Source organism: Rhinolophus ferrumequinum, chromosome 2 (assembly GCF_004115265.2).
Source record: "Rhinolophus ferrumequinum isolate MPI-CBG mRhiFer1 chromosome 2, mRhiFer1_v1.p, whole genome shotgun sequence".
Taxonomy (NCBI): Eukaryota; Metazoa; Chordata; class Mammalia; order Chiroptera; family Rhinolophidae; genus Rhinolophus; species Rhinolophus ferrumequinum.
In genome coordinates this window covers 108,472,173-108,493,619 of record NC_046285.1, presented here as the reverse complement: position 1 = coordinate 108,493,619, position 21,447 = coordinate 108,472,173, and the positions used below count along the sequence as shown (strand labels likewise).

Sequence of the window (21,447 nt, the reverse complement as noted above, 5' to 3'; positions counted from 1 at the left end):
GACACAGGAGAGTCAGTCTTCCAAACCGGCTTGCCAAATGAAAACCACAGCACAGTGGAACATTTGGGAATTTAGGGAAGTGCAAGTTAAAATGAGCTACAACTACACACTGACTAGCACTGTTAGATTCAAAACACTGACAACACCCAGTGCTGACACGGGCTCAGGGCAGCAGGACGTCACTCTCGTCCATTTCTAATGGGAATGGAAAATGGAGCAGCCACTCTAGACAGCTTCTTACAAAACTAAACAAGCCTTACCATGATCCAGCATTTGCTCCCTGGTATTTGCCCAAATGAGTTGAAAACGTAATGCCCAAACAAAAACCCGCACACAAATTTTTACAGCAGTTTTATTCATAACTGCCAAAGACTGGAAGCGACCAAGATGTCCTTCAATACGTGAGCGGATAAACTGGCACATTCACACAATGGAACTCAGCAATAAAAGAAAGGAGCTACCAGGCCACAAAAAACTCCCAGTGAATCTTAAATACACATTGCTGAGTACGAGAAGCCAATGAGAAAGCTGCATACTGTATGACTCCAGCTGCATGACATTCTGGAAAAGGTGCAGATGGCAAACAGGTCAGTGGTTACCTGGACTTGGGGGAGGGGCTGACAGGGTGCAGCCCAAAGGAGTTTTAGGGCGATGGTGACAGTAACACAGTAAGCATTTCTCAGAAGCCATAGAACGTTAAAGCACAAAAGCAAACCTTAGTGTCCGCAACTTTTTAAAAGGTCACTTAGACGCTCAGGATGGAACGCGTTACAAATGCAGGACACAACGTGGGGAGTTGGGGGGCGGGGTGCTGCCCCGAGTCACCCAGAGATGAGCAGAGTCTGTGAGAGCAAAGGCAAGAGGGACTGCGCAAGAGGCGAGCTGTGCCTGTGACGCAGGACCCCAGCACCTGAGGGAGCGGATGGCGACGGGCCAGGTGTCTCCTGTGGGAGGGCAGGCTGCACGTAGCAAGGGCAGGAGGCTGGATGGGCCCTGTGCGGTGGCTCCAGCTGAGCTCAGTGTAGATGCCAACAGCTGCATACAGGAGCATGGAGGGATGTGTGTAGACACAGGCACACACACACACACACACGTGTCTCCCCACTCTGTCAGCTGAGAGCTCCTGGAAGCAACACCACCCCGACAGCAAATCACACGCACACCGGCGCCCACCTTTCTTCCGTTCTCGAACACCTTTCTTCCATGAGAGGAACCAGGCTCCTTGGAGAAGTGACTGATTCTGGGAGAGGGTGGGGAATATGCAATGAGCCTGGAGCAGCTTGTGGGGCCAGGAAGTAGGAAAGTGCTAAACACACACAAACAAAACGCCCCAGGCTGATGGGGTGTGTCAAAGAGTTACAGGAGTCAACTGAAAGCGCTCCCATGACGGAAGCTGCAGCAGGTCCAGCCCGAGTCTAAAATCAACATCCACGCATCACACAGACGTGAATAAACGGCCGACGAGTCCGTGGGGAGAAGAGGAAACTCCCGTGCAGACGCTCCACGTGCCTTCTGTGGCCACCCCGTCCTCCGGGAGGGGCACACCGTCCCCCTAGGTGTGGGCTGTGCACGGCGACCTCCGGCGACAGAGGCCGCGGGGGAAGAGTGGTGTGGAGTGGAGGGGCTGGACAGACACCCCTCCACCGGGGCCACGGTCAGCACCAAGGACGGTCATGGTGATGAGACGGAGCCTTGATGTGTGATGGGAACGCACGTGACCTCTGTGGCCTCCCTCCAGACAACCTACACGCCCAGTTTGATTATGAGAAAAACATCAGCTAAATTTCTATAGAGGGGCACGCTGCAAAATACCTGACCACTAGTCCTCAAAACAGTCAAGGTCATCAAAAATGAAGTCTAATAAACTATCACAACCCAAAAGAGCTTAAAAAGATGTGATGACTGAATGTCATGTGGTGTCCTGATGGGATTCTGGGACAGAAAAATAACATTAGGAAAACACTAAGGAAATCTAAAGGATAAACTTCAATTAATAGTAATGTATGAACATCTATCCGTTAATTATGACAAATGTTAAATTGGGTGTGAGGTATACAGAGATTCTCTGTACTATCTTTATAATAATTCTGTAAATCTAAAACTGTGCTAAAATAAAAAGCTTACTTTTTAAGAAAACCAGCAGTTAAAGGAAAAACCGAGCAAAGTCACCAGGTTCTCAGTGGTCTGTTCAGTGTGTAAACAGCACCTTTCTCAGAGCACTGCCAAGTTCAGAAACACTGTCATGTATCTTTGGACATCAATGCTGCAGAAGCCTGAGAGAAGGTGTCCGTGCTAGAAGGTCTAAATTCACAGGAAATGCTCCAGGGCTTCCTGCTGGGGCGCCATGTAACTTGTGGAGCATCTAAGAGGCAAAGTGTTTTCCCGCAGACTCAGGCGTGTCATCTGCTTTCGTAATAAAAGCAGAACAAAGTGTCAGCTTTGCCTCAATATTTCTAATTCTTACACTGAATTTCAGCACGGGAAACTGAATATTCTAGAAGACAGACTCCCAGTTCTGGACATGAGAAAATGTCTTCACACTTGCTGGTCACTCCTCAGCAGCCGTCTACCCCCTTTGCTGAGCCCTTCTGACACGACACACTAGGTGCTTCGTGAGCATGGCCACTCTCCTCACACCAACTCAGCAAGATGGACTAGTAGTTCCATTTTCCAGATGTGGAAACTGAGGCCCGGAAAGGCTAGGTGCTTTGTCCACCAGCTGTGCGGACAGCAAGCAGGGGGCCAGTCTCTGAACTCTGGCCGGCCAGGTACTGAGGCTGGGCCAGTGTGTCCCCTCAGGCCAGGTCCAGCTTGAGCCCCTGGCCTCTGCACACAGCCAGGGCACAGAGAAGTGGCCTGCCAGCCAGGGCTTTGCCCGGCGATGAGCAGAGCCCGCTGGTCAGGTGGACAGTTCTGTGAACACTGCAAATGTTCCCAGGAGAACAATGGATTCTTCCTACATGGAGAAAGATCAGGAGTCATCGTGAATCTGTGCCCTTGAAACAGAGCCAGGGTCTAAAAGCTTTTACAGAACCACATGCATCTCAGTCATCAATATACCATTAGATCCTGGACGTTAATTCCCTAAAAGTATTGCCGAACCTTTGAAGGATTAACCCTTTACCGTATTAAACCGTCCCCCGCCCATCAGCTACAGTTGCTGGCTTTCTCTTTCCAACTTAAATGAGACACTGATTTTACTTTTCTACCTTCATGATAGAAACATTACTTAGATAAAGCAATGTTTTGCAAGTGATCCCTCTCACTTTATTTCCCAAATATTAAGAGGACCCATTCAGTTTCTAAAAGTTCTATGGCTTCAAGCACAACTTCAAACACAACTTCAAAAGTTCTATGGCTTCCACAACTTCAAGCAGCAAAAACAGTGGTGTTCCCCTCCCAGGCTTCTTGATCAAAAACCGGGTCCCTGGAAGATTTGGAAAGTATGAGACCATCAGGGTCCCCAAAGTCTCCCCAGAGAATTGGAAGGGGTTTTTAGAAGTCATGTAACCTAACTGCCCAGGCCAGCCTCCCTCTGCCCCCGCCCCCCACAAGGTGGTCCGGGCCTCGGGGACACTGCCGCAGCCGGAGACCCATCCCCGCTGGCCCCGCCCTCACCCCCACCCTGACGGTAACCCAATGCCCTCCCTCACGTGACACTGCGATCCTGAGTGTGCTGCTGTCACACAGAACCAGTCCAATCCTTCTTCTAAATCTGAGCCTTTCAAACAGCACACACTCGTAGCACCTGGGGGATGGGGAAGGGGGGAAGGAGGGCAGGGCACAGCCTTTCCCGAGTGGGACTGGCCTTCCTTGGCCCTGAGTGGCCGTCAGAAACATCAGAGCTGGGTCTAGGCACAGCTACCACTGGGACCTTGTGACTGTTCTAAACCTCAGTGTCCTCCTCGCGTGTGAGCCACCTGCTTCCCGGGGCTGCATAAGCAGTCACAGGGCAGCACAGGTGAGTGAGTACTCAGCCGGGCAGGTGGGTCAGTGCCCCGCTCCTGACACTGGAGACCTGCCTGCACGTGCCAGCGACAGCCCCACTCTCTGACTCCCTCCCCAGGAGCCTAACACAAGTATGCAGCACACTGAGGCAGGACTATCACCTCCACCATCTGTATGCCATGCTCCTAATAATACAACCTGTATGGTCCAACTGCCCTCTAGGATCAACCTGATAATGCCTCGGAGGTGGACCATGTGCAATGGCCCACAACCTCTCAAAACAGGGCCAGAGAGCTCATTGGAGATGCAGAGTCCCAGGCGTCGCTCCTTCTGGTCAGAATCTGCAGTTTTAGAATCCCAGTAATTCATGTGCACACTAAAGCTGGAGAAGCACAGGCCTAGATCCCTAGAGACCAAACATATTTCAATTGCAAGGTTTCTGTTAGGGACTATTCCAGACTAGAAAGCATTCTTTCCTCCCCAATCCTACTATTAATAACGTGTGTACACACTCAGTCAGTATGAAGAGTAAACAGAGATTGGCTCCAAGGACCTGGAAATAAGAGTTGTAAAAAGGAAAAATAAGTGTGCTGACAAGCCTCAGAACCATGAGGCTTCCTGCCATCTTCTCACCAACCTCCTTCTAAGCACTTCGTACTGTTTGGTCAAAGTCAGCAGAGATAACTATTGACTTTTTACAGAAGCAAACACCCAGTTCCTAGATGTAAGTGCCACCGTGAACTGGAACAGTCTCACTGAATAAGGAGGAGGAGAAGAGGAAGCCACTGGCGTTTCCTGACATGCCCGGAAAGCTGGCGAGCTCAGCCCTCGCCCAGCGGCCCCGCGTCACCTCCCTCAGCCGGCTGGAGCCTCTTCATCTAAGCGGCTGAAAGGGCTCCCGTGCCATCTGGGACCTGTGTTAACTGAACCAGCTCTTGCTGATTAAGCCCAAATCTTTCCTCATCCTGGAGCATTTCCTGCATGGGGAGGGGGATGGAGGGGCAGGAGCAAGTGGGCGTGGGGCGGGAAAGGAAGAGCAGCACCAGTGGCAGTAAGGACCTCTACCACACGCCAGTGAGCTCGGCTCTGGCTGCTAGAAAGCAGCCTGCCTGGGACCCAGGCAACATAGCACAGAGGGTCAGCCTGCCCCCCGGACTGCAGCCTGGGGACCTGGCACAGCTGCTCGACCAAAGCCCCAGGTGACTCTCAAGTGCAGTCGGGGTGGAGCAGCGCGGCTCCAGGAGAAGGGGCTCCAGGGGCCGGGGCTTATCACCACCGGCGCTCTGCAGCTACGGGGGTATTTGCTAAACCACAGCACTGCTAAGTAATGGCGCAAGGGACCGCTTGGCGACTAGGGGTCCTGAGTGGTGAAGTCTAAGACGACGAAGGTCCTTTCCAAGACTAGCTGGCGCTCACACGACATAAACGCACGTGCACAAAAGCGAGTCCGTCCCAACACTAGACGCCCTCTGTCCTCTCCCACCTCTAAGTGGATCAAACTGCTGAACCTACGGCCCGGCCAACATTTCACTCCTGCCTCCCGGGCTAGTGCAGGGGTCAGGGCACAACGGCGGTTTTCATAGGTCAGTGAGCTAAGAACGGTTTCTATGATTCTAAAGGGTTGAGAAAAAATATATATATATGAGAGAGGTCATGTGTGCCCACGTACCTAAAATATTTACTATGTGGACCTTTGCAGAAAACACGTTCAGACTCCTGACTTGTGGCACCATAGCTGCCCAGATGTCCCCAGTGTGGGTCCACAGTGGCGGGCACTTCCTCTGCCAACCTCACAGCCAAGAAAGACCTGAAATGCCTTGAAAAGGTGCAGCCAGGGGAAACATGCTCAGTCATCCTAGGAATATCAGGAAAAAGCACAGCCACCAAGTGCCGAGCTACCTCAGGCGCAGGACAGGCTCCTGTCTCCGCATGCACAAGGGGACCGGCCAGCCGGGGGAGCTCAGGACAAGTCTCCGCGGGCACGTGGGTGGTGAGGCCCTGGTGGTCACTTACCCTGTGCCCCCAGGATGCGTCCTGCTGTGCCAGTGCAAAGTCCAAGATGCCCAGAGAACCTTGCTGAGCAAAAGTGAGCCCTGAGTTGAAGACATTCGTGGGACTCAGGCAACGTCCATGCTGGGCCCGTGGTCAGCCACAGCACCGGCTGGTCCTGGGAGGGACGAAGACACGGGAATGATTCACACTCAGGACGCAAAGTGTAGACCCGGGCTGCGCAGACGGCAGCCCCAGGTACCAATGGGGGGTCGGCAGGGACCTTCCTGCTGGGCCTGACACAGCCCCCTCCAGCCAAAACCAGAGACATGTTTCCCTAACACGGCCTGGCGGAGGCTGGCTGAAGAGCGCCACACAGGCCCCCAGAAACCAAGGGAAGCTGCATGTGGTTGTCCCCCAATCAACTGTCGTGATACACGCAGCAAACAGGAGCCCTCCGTGTCGGGCCTGCCCCGCATCTCATCCCCCCCGGGTCAGCTGGCTCACAGAATTGATTTAGGAGAGATTATTCAATTGCATTTCGCATTTCCATGTTTTGGCACTCTGCCAGCAGCCACGTCTGCTCTTCCAGAGGTCAGGACGCTGTGGACGAGGCCATCTCCCGCGGTGGTAAATGGAAGTCCATATTCCCTTTATGAATTTCCTGTCAATCTTCAAATTACTTTAAATATGATTGCCCTTCATTTAGACAGTGTTTTATGTCTCCATGTCTACCTTCTCCCCGTATCCGATTACCTCGTCGGCTGCAGACAGCTCTCCCCCCAGCCCCTCTGGGCGCCTGTGTCGGAGGAAGTGCGGGCAGGAGGAGTCACTGCCGCCCCTGGGTCGCAGCAAGCTGGCTGAGCACAGCACATACAAGCCAGTACGTCCTGCATTCTAAGAGCTCCTGCTCTTGGTCCCGCCTCCCCCGCCAACCACCACCACGTGCCCACACTTTGTTTTGTAGGAAAACAAGTGAACAATCATGGCTGCCTCCTCCTCTTACTCCAGGAGGGCTCTGCCTGCCCCTCCCCCAGCCACGAGCCCCTCGGGCATCTGACACCCTCACCCTGCTCGATGATGACGCTCCCTTCCCTCTCCACCGCCTGACCGCTGCCCTTCTCAGTCGCTCCTATGGAAACGTGTCTTCTCCTGGCCCCTCAACATGGGAGGGCCCAGCTTCAGTGCTGAGTCTTCACACGTCTGTACCCCTTTCAGAAGCCCTGCCTACCCCCCTAAATGCACAGCGTCCGAACCTCCATCTCCATGTCCTAGTCCTCGCTCCCCATCCCAATTCAAGCGCAGGCAACCTGCTCCTGCCTCCAGGGTGACACCCATGCCCGGCGCTGAGGGCTTCCCCATCCCACCCCTGAGCACCACATGCCACCATCCAGGCCACCAGGCCAGGCATCACCCGCGACGACTCTGCTTCCCCCGACCCACGTCTATGTTCCTGAGTGCGCCCAGCCACGGCACAGCCCGCCACTCAACCGTCTAACAGGCTCCTCCTTCTGTCCTTGACCCCAAAGAGCGGGCAGGGTCGTCCTGTGACAGCCTAAGTCCACTCATGTCACTGTTCTGCTCAAAACCCTGCAATGGCTCCCTGCTTCCTGCAGAGTAAAAGTCAAATTCTCCCCCAGCCTACGAAGCCCAAGACAGGCTCAGCTCATCCCTGCCCACCATTCGCCCCCAGCCCAGCCGCCGTCACCTCCAGGGGCTCCACTGCACCAGCCTCCCCTGCTGTCGTCCCCCTCCCCACCGACGGTCCTCCCCAGGCAGCCACACATCTAATGCCCTCACCAGCTCCACGTCTGTCCTCAGATGGCACCTGCTCAATGAGGGCAGCCCGCCTCCCCTGACCAGCGCTCCCACCGCCTACCCTGCACACCCGCCATCACAAGCTGCTCCTTTATCACACTTCCTGTTCATGCTGCCTGTCTCCCCAACAGGCTGGAAGGCCCCCTGGCAGGGTCTCTACCTGCTCTATCCACTGACATCACCCGAGCGGCTAGAATGGGCCTGGCACTGGTGGGTGCCCATCAACTGGAATTAAAAACTGTCGGTCTCAAAACCTCAGTTTCCTGGAAACCAAAGTAAAAGGGGCAGTGAAATGAGGTGCAGTTTGGAAGATGTGCTGGGGCCGGAGGAACAGCTAGGATGCTGACGTACCTAAAAGTCAGGCGGGGCGAGCGGCAGGAGCTGAGTCGTGTGCAGCTCGTAGCCTGAAAGAAGGCGGGACAAAGGGACACCCTGAACGCTTCTGGGCGGAAGGATGGCTGATCGGCCTATTTTTAAGTAAACTCCTGATCCGGAGAAAACTGTAGACACACACACAGCCGTGGAAAGACCGTGATCCCCGTTTCCCCGAAGGCGGCATCTTGCAAACGTGCAGCACGTTACCTCACCGCACACTGAGCACCGGCATCTCCCCCCCAAGGACCCGCAGGTCTCTCCCTCCACCACAACCACACCCCTTAAGCCCAGCAACCACTCACCTGTCCTCTGTTCCTGTCATTTCCTCGTTTCAACAATGTCACATAATGGCCACCCCATGTGTAGCCTTCGGGGACTGGCTTTTGTCACTCGGCTGATTCCCCGGAGCCTGACCCCGGTCGGTCGCTGCGTGTGTCAGTAGTGTGTTCCTTCCTGTCACCGCACAGTGTCCCACACCATGGGGGGGCCACAGTCCAGCTGTGAGGCCACTGAGGAGCATCTGGGCTGTTCCCAGTTTGGGGCTGTTTCATATAAACCCCCAATGATCCTGAATAGCGTTTGTGTGAACAGTTTTCATTTCTCCGCGATGAATACGCAGGTCACATTGCTGGGTTGTGTGGTAGCTACAAGTCCAATTCTGTAAGAATCTGGCAAGCCGGTTCCAGAGTGACCACTGCATTTTGCATCCCCCACATGTGATAGCCCGCCCGTGCACCCTGCCAGCCTTTGTTGGTGTCAACTAGTTTTTCATCACAGCCATACTGCCATGTGTGCAGTGCCATCTCATTGTGGTTTTCATTGGCACTCCCTAAGTGGCAATGATGCTGAGTACCTTTTCATGAATTTATCCACCATCTGTAGCTTCTCTTCAATGAAATGTCTCTTCATGTCTTTGTGCAGTTTCCAGTTGAATTGTTTTCTTTTTTTAATAAATTTTATTGGGGAACATTGGGGGACAGTGTGTTTCTCCAGGGCCCATCAGCTCCAAGTCTTTGTCCTTCAATCTAATTGTGGAGGGTGCAGCTCAGCTCCAAGTCCAGTCGCCGTTTTCAATCTTAGTTGCAGGGGGCACAGCCCACTATCCCATGCGGGAATTGAACCAGCAACCTTGTTGAGAGCTCGCGCTCTAACCAACTGAGCCATCCGGCCGCTCGGTATTTTTTTGTTTGTTTTTCTGTTTTGTTTTTGTTTTTGTTTTTTTTAGTTTTGATGGTTCTTTGTGTATTTTCATTAGCAGTCTTTTATTAAACATGTGATTTGCAAATTATTTCTCCCAGTCTGTAGCTTTTCTTTTCATCATCTTAACAGGTTCTTGAGAAAAAGTTTCTAATAACGATGAAGTCCAAATTATTAGTTTTCCTCTTACGTTGTCGTTTGGTGTAAAGTCTAAGACCTTTGTCCAGCCTTTGCCCTGAAACATTTATTTTCTCTAAGTAGATCTGAATTTGTGATCACTTTGAGTTAATTTTTGTATCAGGTGCAAGGCAGATTAAGGTTCATTTCTTGCCTATGGATGTTTGACTATTCCAGGACCATTTGCTAGAAAGGCTAACTTTCCACCACTGAATTGCTTCTGCAATTCTCAAAATCATTTGAGAAGATAATTTCTCAAAAATCATTTGGGCATATTGCTGCGAATCCCCACACTCCTTTCTATACTAGGTTCCCTACACTGTTCCCTCCACTGTGTCTACCCTTCTGACAATACCACAGTCTTATTACTGTGGATATAAAATCTTGAAACTAGGCACACTGATTCCTCTCCCTTTATTCTTCCTTTTCAAAATTGTTTTAGCTATTCTGGTTCCTTTGTTTTCCATATTTATTTTAGAATCGGCTTGTCTATACCTATAAAAGTTTTTGCTGTGATTTTAACAGAAATTGCATTAACCTGGTATAATAATTTGGGGAGAAGTGACATCTTTACTATGTTGAATTTTCTAATCCCTGAACATGGTATGTCTTTCCATTTATTTAGATCTACTTTGATTTCTCTCATCAGGATTTTGTAGTTTTCAGCACAAAAGTCCTATAAATATTTTGTTAGATTTATACCTACATGCTTGTGTGCTTATTTTGGGGGGATTGTATGGTATTTTTAATCTGCAAAAATAAAACTAATTTTTGTGTTTATTTTGAATTGTGCAACTTTGCTAAACTCATTAATTCCAGTTTATTTTTCTTTGTAGATTCCTTGGGATTTTCTACATTTTTGCAACTCCCTATGGGTCTGTAATTATTTCAAAAAAAAAAAGGTTTAAATATATGTGGCATAGAGCTAAACCAGTGCTTAGAGGGAAATTTATAGGTCTAAATGCTAATATCAATAATGAAAAAACAAAAACAAAATCAATCCGCTTTTACCTTAAGGAGCTAGAAAAAGACCAGCAAAGTATATCCAAAATAAGTAGAAGGAAAACAATCAAGAATAAAAATCAGTAAAAAGAAAGGACCAAAAAAAAAAGAGAGAGAGAGAAAAATCTATAGATTGAAAGTAAAATCTATATATATTTGTAAAGTCAATAAAATTGATTAACTGCTAGCTAGATTGATCAAGAAAAGAGAAAAAATACAAGTTACAATCTCCATAGTAAGAAAACAGACATCATTATAAATCACACAATAATGATAAGGGTAACGATCAATATAAAGAGAAACCTCATGTCACTGAACTTGATAACAAGAAAAAAATCAATATCTTACAAAACACAAATCACTAAAATTGACTCAGAACATAAAAATCTGAAAAGCGTTAAAGCTAAATTCTTAATTTAAAATCTTCCCATAAAGAAAGCTTGGGGCCTGGATGAATTCTATCAAAAATTTAAGAAAAATATAATGCAATCTGACACAAATTCTTTCAGAAACTAGAGGAGGGAAACTGTCCAGTACATTTAATGCAACCAGCTTTATTCCATCACAAAACCAAAGCAAAGATACAAGGAGAAAATGACTGAATAACTTCCCTCATGATCCTAGATATAAATAACAGTCCTTTCAAAAGTATCAGGAACTCAAAGTCAGGAAGATAGAAGACAGGTAGGTACTAGGTAGGCAGGCAGACAGACAGATGGATGGACAGGTAAATAGGTAAAAACATCCATCAGGACCAAGCAGAGTTCAGCTTGGGGAATACAAGATTGGTTTCACATTCAAATCAATAAATGCAATTCAAAAAATTAACAAAACAAAGGAAAAATAACCTATGGTTGTCTCAATAAATATGGGAAAATATGTACTGACAAATACGTAAATATGTACTGACAAAATTCAGTACATATTCATGATAAAAAAAAAAATAGGAAACAAGAAAAAGAAGGGAATTTCCTCAAGCTGATAAAGGGATCTATGAAAAACCTACAGTTAACATACAATTAATGGTGGATGACTGAATGCCTTGCCCACAAGATAAAGAACAGGGCAAGAAGACTCAATCTCACCACTTCTACTCACTAGTATACTAGAGGTTCTAGACAATAAGGTGAAAACATTTTAAAAAGGCACACATATTAGAAAGGAGTAAAACTATTTTTATTTGCAGATGACAAGATCATGGGGGCAAAGGTTATTAAAACTAATAAATGACATCAGCTAAATTGAGGATATAAGCTCAATATACAAAAACAAACTACACTAGCTAACAATTAAAAATGAAAAATCTTTTAAAACTATTTATAACAGCATCGAAAAACACGAAACATTTGGGGGATAAATTTAACCAAGTATGTCCAAGATTTGTAAACTTGAAGCAAACCTCAAGACACTGCCATTTCCAGGCACAGGGATCCTAAAAGCCTTGGGATTTCCTGATGTGACTTGGGAAAGGCCCTAGGTCACCTCAGGGTAGGGCGAGTCACTGGGGATCCACCCGTGATTAGAGGGTTGGACCTTTAGCCCCACCCAGAGACCTCTGGGGAGGGGAAGGGGTGGAGTTTGAGTTCAACCACCAATAGCCAATGATGCAATCAATCACGCCTAGGTAATGCAGCCCGCCTCACAACCCAAAGGGGCCAGATTTGTGGGGCTTCCACGTGGGTGAACACTTGGAGATTCAGGGGGACTGGTGCACCCAGAGCACGTGGAAGCTTCACACCCCTTCCCACACCCCTTCCCACATCCCTCGCCCTGTGCATCTCTTCCATCTGGCTGTTCATCAATGTCCTGTTAAATGTTTCTCTGAGTTCTGTGAGCCACTCCAGCAAATTAACTGAACCCAAAGAGGGGGGCTCTGGGACCATCCAATTTATAGGCAGTCTGTCAGAAGCACAGGGGACCACCTGGACTTGCGGTTGGCATCTGAATGGGGTGGGGGCAGTCTTGTGGGACTGAACCCTTAGCCTGTGGGATCTGGATCTGAAGCTCACCCCAGGAAACTGGTGTCAGAGCCAAGATCCTACCGGTGTCGGTGAATTACTTGCTGGTGTGGGAAAAAACACACAGTATCAGTAAAATGCACATTAAAACCACAATACAATACGACCACACAACCAAGGCAAACGTGAAAAAGACAGAAACCAGCAAGTGCTGGCGATAATAAGAGAAACAAACTCAATTCTCGTGCATTTGTTGGGTAATTTGCAAACTGGGTCAACCACGTTAAAAACTGTCTGGCAATTATGTGCTTAAAGCAAGCACACACCAGGCCTGTGACGCCACTCCTCCCTGGGTATCTGGAGAAATGTGTATACATGTCAGCCAAAGGACATCACGGTCCAAAGTCAGAACAGCTTCATCTGAGGAGCCCTGAGCTGGAAACGTCCCAAGTGCCCATGTGGGGAGAACAGCTGGAGCAGCAGGCACCTGGGGCTACAGGTGAGCTCTGGAACAGGACCAGCCACGTGGGCTGTAAACAAAGCCAAGCCGGAAGAGGAAGGGCCGTAATCCTGCTGAGGACCGCTGTGGTGGGCCAGGCCTGAAGCCCTTTCCGAGGGAAGCAGAAGTTCAAGGGCAGGGCTGCTGCACTCACGGGGGCTCTCTGGTAACCCCAGGCCCCTCCTGCAGGGCTCTGGCCACCCCCTCAGACTGAGGGCTCCTCCCATGCCCTCCGAGGCCTGGCTTGGTGAAGGTCAGTCACAGTCCGACAGTTATAAATCAAAAAACTCCTCTCAACATCTCTTTGAACTCCTTCTCTGGCACAAACTCGCTGAAAACACCCTATTGATTTTTTTAACTTTTTCCCTTTGTCACACTGAACACTCTAAAAAGCCCTACTTGCAGTGTCTTCCTCGTCAGACAGAAATGCAGCCATGCCTCATTTTTAATCAGACGTGTACTACTGATTTCCATGAACGACAGAGCTGTTTCCTCCGTGCTGTGGCCGCAGGAGGCAGAGTGGATGTCACCAGGCTCAGACATCTTGGTCATCGTGTACCCACCACCAGGGACCCACGTCGCCTGGCTGCCTTCCCCACACACTGCCTCCCAAGCGTCTGAGCCTGTCGCCTCATCTGGGAGATGTGGAGACGACCTTTTTTCTATTTGACTACTTAGAAAACAAAGGACAACAGCCATTCCCATCGCACACCGATAGAGACCGGACGGGACCTGAGCAAACATAGTTGGTCAGAGGGTCTGCGGGGGGAGCGAGACTTGGGCGAGTCTCACCGCTGGGTAACGGGGAGAGCGCTACAGGAAGAACTCTGTGCGTAATAAACCTCTGTGAACGGTTCTAACTTCCTTTCCTCTTCCTTCAATACCCCTCCATCCTGGCCAGTGTGCTTGCCACGCCTGCACGCACTGGGCTGCAACCCTTTCTTTTTCCCGAACACATCCTTGTTGGTGATGGAAAACCTAGTCGATCGTATTTTTCAGACACACTTACTCCGTGCCAGCCCCACTGCACAGAATCCAAGGGCAAGCTGAACCGCCCGTCCTCTCTGGGCCTCCTCTGTCCCTCTGCGGAGCTCCGCGCCCTCCCTCTGCTCTTCTCGGCTGCCCGCTGCACACACTTTAAGGTGTTCCTGCCTTGTCCCCTCCCCTGGGGGCTACCTGCCCTTGGGGGCAGGGCTGTGGCTCACCTGTGTTTACATCCTCAGCAGTCCCCGGGACAAGGCTTTTCAGGCAACAGTGGGTTGGGTTGAATTCCTAGCATCGCATCTCAGAGCCTCAGCCTGGGAAGGCTTCCTGAAGGAGAAAGTTTAGGCTTCACCTGGTGACAGCAAGGGCCAGCACATGACAGACACAGGAAAAGAAAGAGCAATCTTGGTGAGGGCTTAGGGCTGCTGCAGTGACAGCATTAATTCCAGGGCAGCTCCTGGCCAGGAATGTGGGAGCCGAGAGGCTGATGAGCTCATCGCCGAAGAGCTGGCAAGCATGCTGGTTCCTGGCCCAGCCCCAAAAGAATGTGATGTGACATTACCCGCCGTGAAGCTGACTCAGAGAACAAATGACTAAGTTTCCCAGAATCAAGGAGAAGATTCTGGCTTGGCCATCCTTCATTCTGATGCAACCTGAGTTTAATGTGTGGTGACGGATGATTCCGGCCCAGTCCCAGCAGCGGTTCTGAAGTGGGGGTGTGTTCTAGCCAGTCATGCCTCACGGCGGGGGGTGAGGAGCACTTCAGTGCCTGTCCAGTGTCCTACCAGCCATTCAGAATCCTCCGGAGCAATCGTCGGCACGATCAGGCTATGAAACAGGTGATTCTGTTTCTGGGAGCTGTGCTATTAAAAGACCTGCTAGCTTGTCGTTACAGTCACCTGCCAGGTCGTCGTTACGGTCACCTGCCACAGCTCTGCACCTTACGGCACAATTCAAATACGGGCCACAAAGCAAGGACAATATCCAAACATGAAGGAAATGCAATTGTCAGAGGGTACCCCCACAGGCCCAGACCACTTACTCTACACCTCTGAGGGCATCAGAAAATCAGCCCCCAGGCAGGCACGCTCCCAACTCACCGAGGGCTAACAAGCCCACATCATTTCCCACATTTCCACTACTCTTTCTTTCTGGAGATTGCTGTGAGTGACTTAACCAGGAAGAGGTGATGATGGCACTTACAGGTAAGCCCACGTTCCCCTGCCCTCCTTGCCTGCCCTCCGGCCGGGTCTCAACCACACGCGCCTCTTCCTGCTGGTCACTAACAGCACCCTCACTGGCACCCCGTTTCCAGAGAGACACGGGCACGCGCAGCTTGTCATAATGGGAAAGAAGCAGGTTTCTGACTTCCTTTCTACCCGCACGGAACAGGGGCAAGACCAGGCAGACAGCGGCAGTGTTGCCCCTGCAGGCGCTTGTGATCCCAGGCAGGAGACACTGGGATCACTAATATTCCAAGGGCAACAATGCCCTAAGGGCTGCCGTTCCTGGCGTTTTGTAAAGGTTCAATCATGTTTCACACATTGTAGGTAATGAGTTAGAAACCCACCCTGACGTTTAACCTGTTTCCTCAGGACGACTTGGGAACTGAAGGGATCCGCAGCTATCAGCACGCCTGCGCGCACCAGCCTGCCCTCAGAAGCAACTGCATGGTCCCTTCCATCCAGAGCACTGCCACCAGCCCGTTTCATTGTGCCTTCCATTCAGAGCACTGCCACCAGCCCGTTTCACTGTCCCTTCCATGCAGAACACTGCCACCAGCCTGCAGTCCCACCCAGGGAGAGGCGCTGAGGCCGAGCAGGGTCTGCACAGGGCGCTCCCTCTGCAGACACGTGGCTTGTGTCCCAGCACTGCCCACACCCACTCCAGTGACAGAGGCCCCCGGGTCTGAGAGGCACGCTTCTTCACCTTTGTCCCCCCACTGGCCCCCAGTAAGCTCGGCTGCGCCAGCCAACGTGCTCTGCTTCCAAACAGCAGCATATGACACCCCGCCCAGGGGTCCGAGCTGCCGGGGCTCTGGACCGGCCAGGCTCATGCCCTCCTCCTCTGCCCCCAGCTCAACTACAACTTTCCGGCTTCCTGTCTTACAGTCGTCCCTCGGTATCCGCGGGGCACGGGCTCCAGGGCCCGCCGAGGGGACCGATGTCCACAGATGCTCACGTCCTTCTATTAAACAGGGCGCTGCTGGCAGGTAACCCACGCACACCCTCCCGGGTACCTGCAATCACCTCCAGGTTACTGATGACACCTGATACGCGATAAATGCTGTGTCAGCAGCTGTTGCACTGGTTGTTTAGGGCATAATGACAAGTGAAAAGTCTGTACCTGTTCAGTACCGATGCAGCATCGTGGGTCTGATCACAATGCACGGCAACAACAGCATGACTTTTTAAATACTTCCGACCCACGGATGGCTGAATCCGCTGCTGCAGAACCCGCAGATAAGGAGGGCGCACTGTTATCTTCCTAGGCAGCTTTTCAGTCGAGGGCTTGTCCTACCAGCCTTCTCTCCCTCAGAAACTACTGGAAACAAGCCCTTAGGCCAGTAAAGCCATCTGCAGCACCTCCGATCTCCGACCTGACATTCAGCTCAGAGGTCTACACCCCACTAGTGATGCTGGGACTGACAGACGCTGCTAGTAACACAGTGGTCTGGGGTCGAGTTCCTCACACAGCAGAACCACCTGCAGGGCTTTTGAGCCGATATCAAATTCTGACATCAATTTCTAAAATTATTTACAATACTGAAGTTGAAATAAATCCCTCAGGCAATTTCCTTCCAATGTCAGTCTTTCACTTGAACCTACTTTCCTGTTAGCATTCACCTAAAAACAGATAACTCAGTCTTCTCTCTGACTCAGTGTTTGGGGACAGCTCACCAAATCGGTTTTCCAAGGGTCTTCACCAAAACCACCTGTGTTTCCACTCAAACACCACAGTATCATATGACACTAGACCAGCAGTTCTCAAACTTCTGAACTTAGGACCCCTTTCATTTCCTTAAATTATTCTTCAGTGGGGTTCTATCTATTGAGATTTACAGTACCTGAAATTAACATAGAGATTTCATAATGATTCAGTAATTTGTTTACGATGAATAATAAACCCATGACACAATAACAAAAACAACATTTTTATACAAATAACCATATTTTCCAAAATAAAAATAAGTTAGTGACAAGAACGTCTGGAACTCTTTAATGTCAGGATTACTGCGCAACAGCTGGACTCTCACGTCTGTTTCTGTATTCAGTCTGTTGTGATTGTTGTTTTGGTGAAAGTACGTTAAGGAAACCCACCTTCACACTGACACGTGGCCGGAGACAGGAGGAGCATTTTAGTAGGGTTATCAGATCATTGTGGCAATCCTCTGAGAAACGCAGACATCAAAACCCGACAAGCGGTCATTACTTGAAGGTTGAACGTGGGGTCTGGAACCCTCCTGATGAACTTGGAGGGCTGTATCACATTCACATCCGTCACCTGTCAGTCTTGCACTTGAACAGGTATTTTTTTTTTTATCATGATTGTTGTAACATCATGCATTTCATCTGGAAAACAGTGGTTCACTGAGTTATGCGGCTCTCCCAAATGTTACATTTCAGGGTAGGATGTCAAAAGCTTGTGTTTGTTAATATCACCGGAGTGCATCCAAAACATCTTTAAGTATTGGGAAGCTGTCAAGCTCACCATGGCAGATACGAGTTTTCCAAAAGTCTAAGTTTTGACGAAAAATTCAAATTTTGTCTGTTGAAACAAATATAGGCAACTATTTCCTTTGAAGTGACAGCTCACTTAGTTCAATTTTCAGACGTTGCCTGCCAAAACCACGAGTCCGAATAACCATGGCTTGCCGGTCAGTTACTCTTTGAAGTAAGAGTAGTGTTTCATGAGAAGAGGAGCGAGTTCAGCTCCGAATCCCAAAAAAGCACAAGTGCATTTCCTCAAAACACTTGTTGCAACGCCACCCGCAGACGTGCAGAATGCGAACTTCCAATTCTGTCTCTCAGAATATTAAAAAGACATGCACTCAAGGGTCAAAATTTAACAGAACTAATCATTCTTTATGCCTCCTCCAGGATATTCTTAAATGATGTTGGCTTTCGTAGGCGACAGGGTGGCGGTGAAGGCCACCATGACAACAGGAGGGAGGAGCCGGCAGTGCTGCCGCACACCCGCCTTTGCGTCATCAGCTCAAAGGCCAACCCAGGAAAAAGGGATGCCTCAGGAACACCATGAAAATACTGTGACTTCCCCCAGCCCTGCAGGGCTTCGGGCCTCTGGAGGCCCGCAGACCAGCGTCCAGGGTGTAGCAGGGGTGAGAGATGAGAAGCAACTCGTGTGCCAGCCTCGCCTGAGCCCGACCACTACCGACCCGTAACTCAGAGCCCTGTGACCACGTGTCAGCTGGTCCTCCCTCTGGCGCAGGAACTGTGACTCCTTCTAGCTCCACATTCCACTCTGGTCCTTGGCCTAACGGGCACTGCAGGTCCTAACGCTGGGGCCTCACCCGTGGGCCCCCTGGTGGACCAGCCATGAGGGGCCTGTCTGTGGGGCACGCCTGCCCGAACACGACCTGTCAGCGGCAGGCAGACCCCGGCAAGAGGCAGAGCAGTGCACACTCACCGTACTGACCCCACAGGCTGCTGCTCCGGGCATTTACTGCTGGGCCTAAGGGAACGGAGGCCTGAAGCCAGGCCATCCTCAGCTAGTCCAGGAGAGCACAGGGCCCCGCCTCAGCCAGGCTCTGGTCTGCAGAGCGGAGAGTCTCTTGGGACCTTGTCGCAGAATGCCAGGCAGTGGGGACACTGCACTGGTTCCACGGCACCCCTGTTGGCCCAGGAGCTGTGCCCACGAGATGTAGTAGTGTCCAGAGCAAGGGAAACAGAAATGACTGGTTCCATGTGTCCAAAAGCAAAAGGCCCCTGGGTCCCAAGTGTGCCAGGGGGCGTGAGGTACCAGGTGGGGGCTGGAGCCCATCTTCAGGAACCTCAGGACGGAAGAAGAGAGGCAGCCAAAGTGAGGGTCACACACCCCTGCAGGGGCCAGTGGCGCACGAGTCATCCCCGTGCCCTGAGATAAGAGCAGCTATTCCACCTTCTCTCAGTATCACCTCCATGCTACTCACACAGGTAACACACGACTCTGACCATTAAACCAAAACGGTCCACCTCCTAAATAGACCTAAAAAAGTATCTCAAGATGAACAATTTCTCAGTATGTAAACAATCTGCATCATTATTAGCTATTTAATTAAGGAGGTAATTCATCAAGTCTAGAAAATTCAGCAACAGTTCGATCAAAAAAGGCTCTGGAAGACATTAGTAAGAAACATGGTTCTATTACAGAATCTCCCGTGTTTAAAATTCCAAGAAAACTCCAACTGCCAGGCTGGGACACGAAGTCTTACAGGCGATTGATTATTCATTGTCACCCTACGAAGGGCCGCCACCCCGGACTGTTGCCTGTGTGCTTGGAGGGTAATTCTGACCAGAGCTCAGAACTCGGAAGCAGCCCCCGGCTCAGTAACACTCGCAGAGGGACGTGCTCATTGGTCTCTTCCCTGTGAGGCTGCACGTCCCCAGCACTGGCTCCGGCACCTTACAGTAGGAGCACTGGCCTCCAAAGATGAAGTTAGTGTGCTACATAAATTATTAATCCCCACGAGCACTTCAGGATGAAATAATAATGCCTGATCTACCAGGGAGCTTCACCACTGAGCGTGTTCGCATGTCTCTCACCTCATTTCGCTTCCACAATGGCCCCAAGAGAAATACAGGCCCATATCCTGAAAGGAAATACAGTGCTCTCATATCCTCCTTTCTTCAAAGCAGAAACAGACTCAGAGCAAGGAACAGGCCCTGCGCCTGGGCCCCGCCTGCCACCGGGCAAAGAGGGGTGCCCTGGAGTCTTCTGCGTCACTGCAACTTGGACTCAAAATGGTTTTCTTCATCGATTTCATTTGTCTTATTTATATCGCAACTTACTCCCTAAAAAATTGAAGTGTTTTATTTTTTCTTCTTGAAAGAAATCAGAAAAGGCTTGATTTCCCCCAGTGAACAAAGCTACAAACAAGAAAGACTACCATGCCATGCCCTTGTAACGCCCGCCCAGAAAGCTGCCACGAATGCACAGCTTCATTTCCAAGTGGGGGAGAAAGAGAAATAGAAAATGGGTCAAATAATTCCCAAGGAAAGAGTTTAGATCAGATTTTTCCTTCTTTTAACCTCTCTATCATTAAATACACATTTCAACAGAGATGAGTTAAGACAGAATGGATTCTTTGAAGAGGAGCGATGCCATAGTAAGGCCTTGCCAGGCAGCTGGTAACAAGGAAGCCTTATTTGATGCGCTGCCCAGCATCTCCAGGGCTCACCTGAAGGCAGCCCACACTCACGCCAGCCCCCAGCTCAGGAAGAGGAGAGGGGGTGCCTGCAGTCTGGCCGATGGCTGCCTGCTATACTTAACCGGGCGCTATAGAAAGAGGTGAGCGGAGGCCAGAACTGGCTGACTTGAGAGAGACGGGAAAGTATCTAGCGACAGACCAGAAACATGGGGCTCGCCTAGTGGGAAACACCACTCCTTCTGCACCTCAAGAGTATGACGGAAGGCTGAAAGCATTGTGAGAAGCAAAAGCCCATGAAGACTCCCTCGATGGAAAAGCAGGCGCAGCTGTACACACAGATTAGATGACGGTTTCTCTCCCACCTGTGCCATGCCTTCAGATACCCTGAATAGAAAGATAGAGACAATCATCCCAGTTCTCAAATTATTCCTCAGAATAATTCTGCAAATTCAATGTCTAGCACCATGAGCAAGAAATAGTAGAAATCACAGGAAACAAAACAGATCCACAAAGACACAAGAAGTTAGGATTACCCAACACAGACTATGAAAGAAACTATACTTGCAATAACACAAAACAAACAATGCCATAAAAAAAATGGCCAAGATTTAAAGAAAAAAAAAAAGGCCAAGATTTGAATAGGCATTTCTGTAAAGATAAACCAATGGCCAATAAAAACATTAAAAATGCTCAACATTACTGATCATAAAAGAAATGTTCACCAAAATCACCCTAAGTATCACTTCATGCCCAATAGCACAGCCAGTATCAAAGAAACAGAAAAATAACAGCGTTGGGGAGGACACGGAGAAACTGCAATCTGGGTACATTGTCGGTGGGAATGTAAAACGGTGCCACTGCCGTGGAAAACAGTACGGTGGTGCCTCAAACAATGAAACACAGAATCGCCATCTGATCCAGCAATTCCCCTTCGGGGTATGTGCCCAAAACAAGTGAAAGCAGGGCCTCAAACAGGTATTTGTACACCTGTATTCTAAGCAGCATGATTCACTACAGCCGAAAGGTGAAAGCAACCCAAGTGTCCACGGACAGATGAACGGATAAACAGAATGTGGGCTGCACACAGGGGAATATTATTCAGACTTAAAAGGAAGGAAATTCTGGCATATGCT

At 49.9% G+C, this 21,447-nt stretch overlaps 1 protein-coding gene across 15 annotated transcripts in view; it reads right to left on the bottom strand.

Moving 5' to 3' along the window:
* The window catches only part of PCBP3 (poly(rC) binding protein 3), a 182,919-nt gene that overhangs the window by 144,686 nt on the left and 16,786 nt on the right, over nt 1-21,447 (bottom strand). For 2 of the 15 annotated variants that reach the window (XM_033126336.1, XM_033126319.1), the window contains exon 1: nt 14,169-14,417. The exons of the other annotated variants lie outside the window; for them this stretch is intronic. The gene's annotated coding sequence lies outside the window, so the exon portion shown is untranslated. Of the gene's footprint in view, nt 1-14,168; nt 14,418-21,447 lie in introns of those variants that run through there. 15 annotated transcript variants of the gene reach the window in all.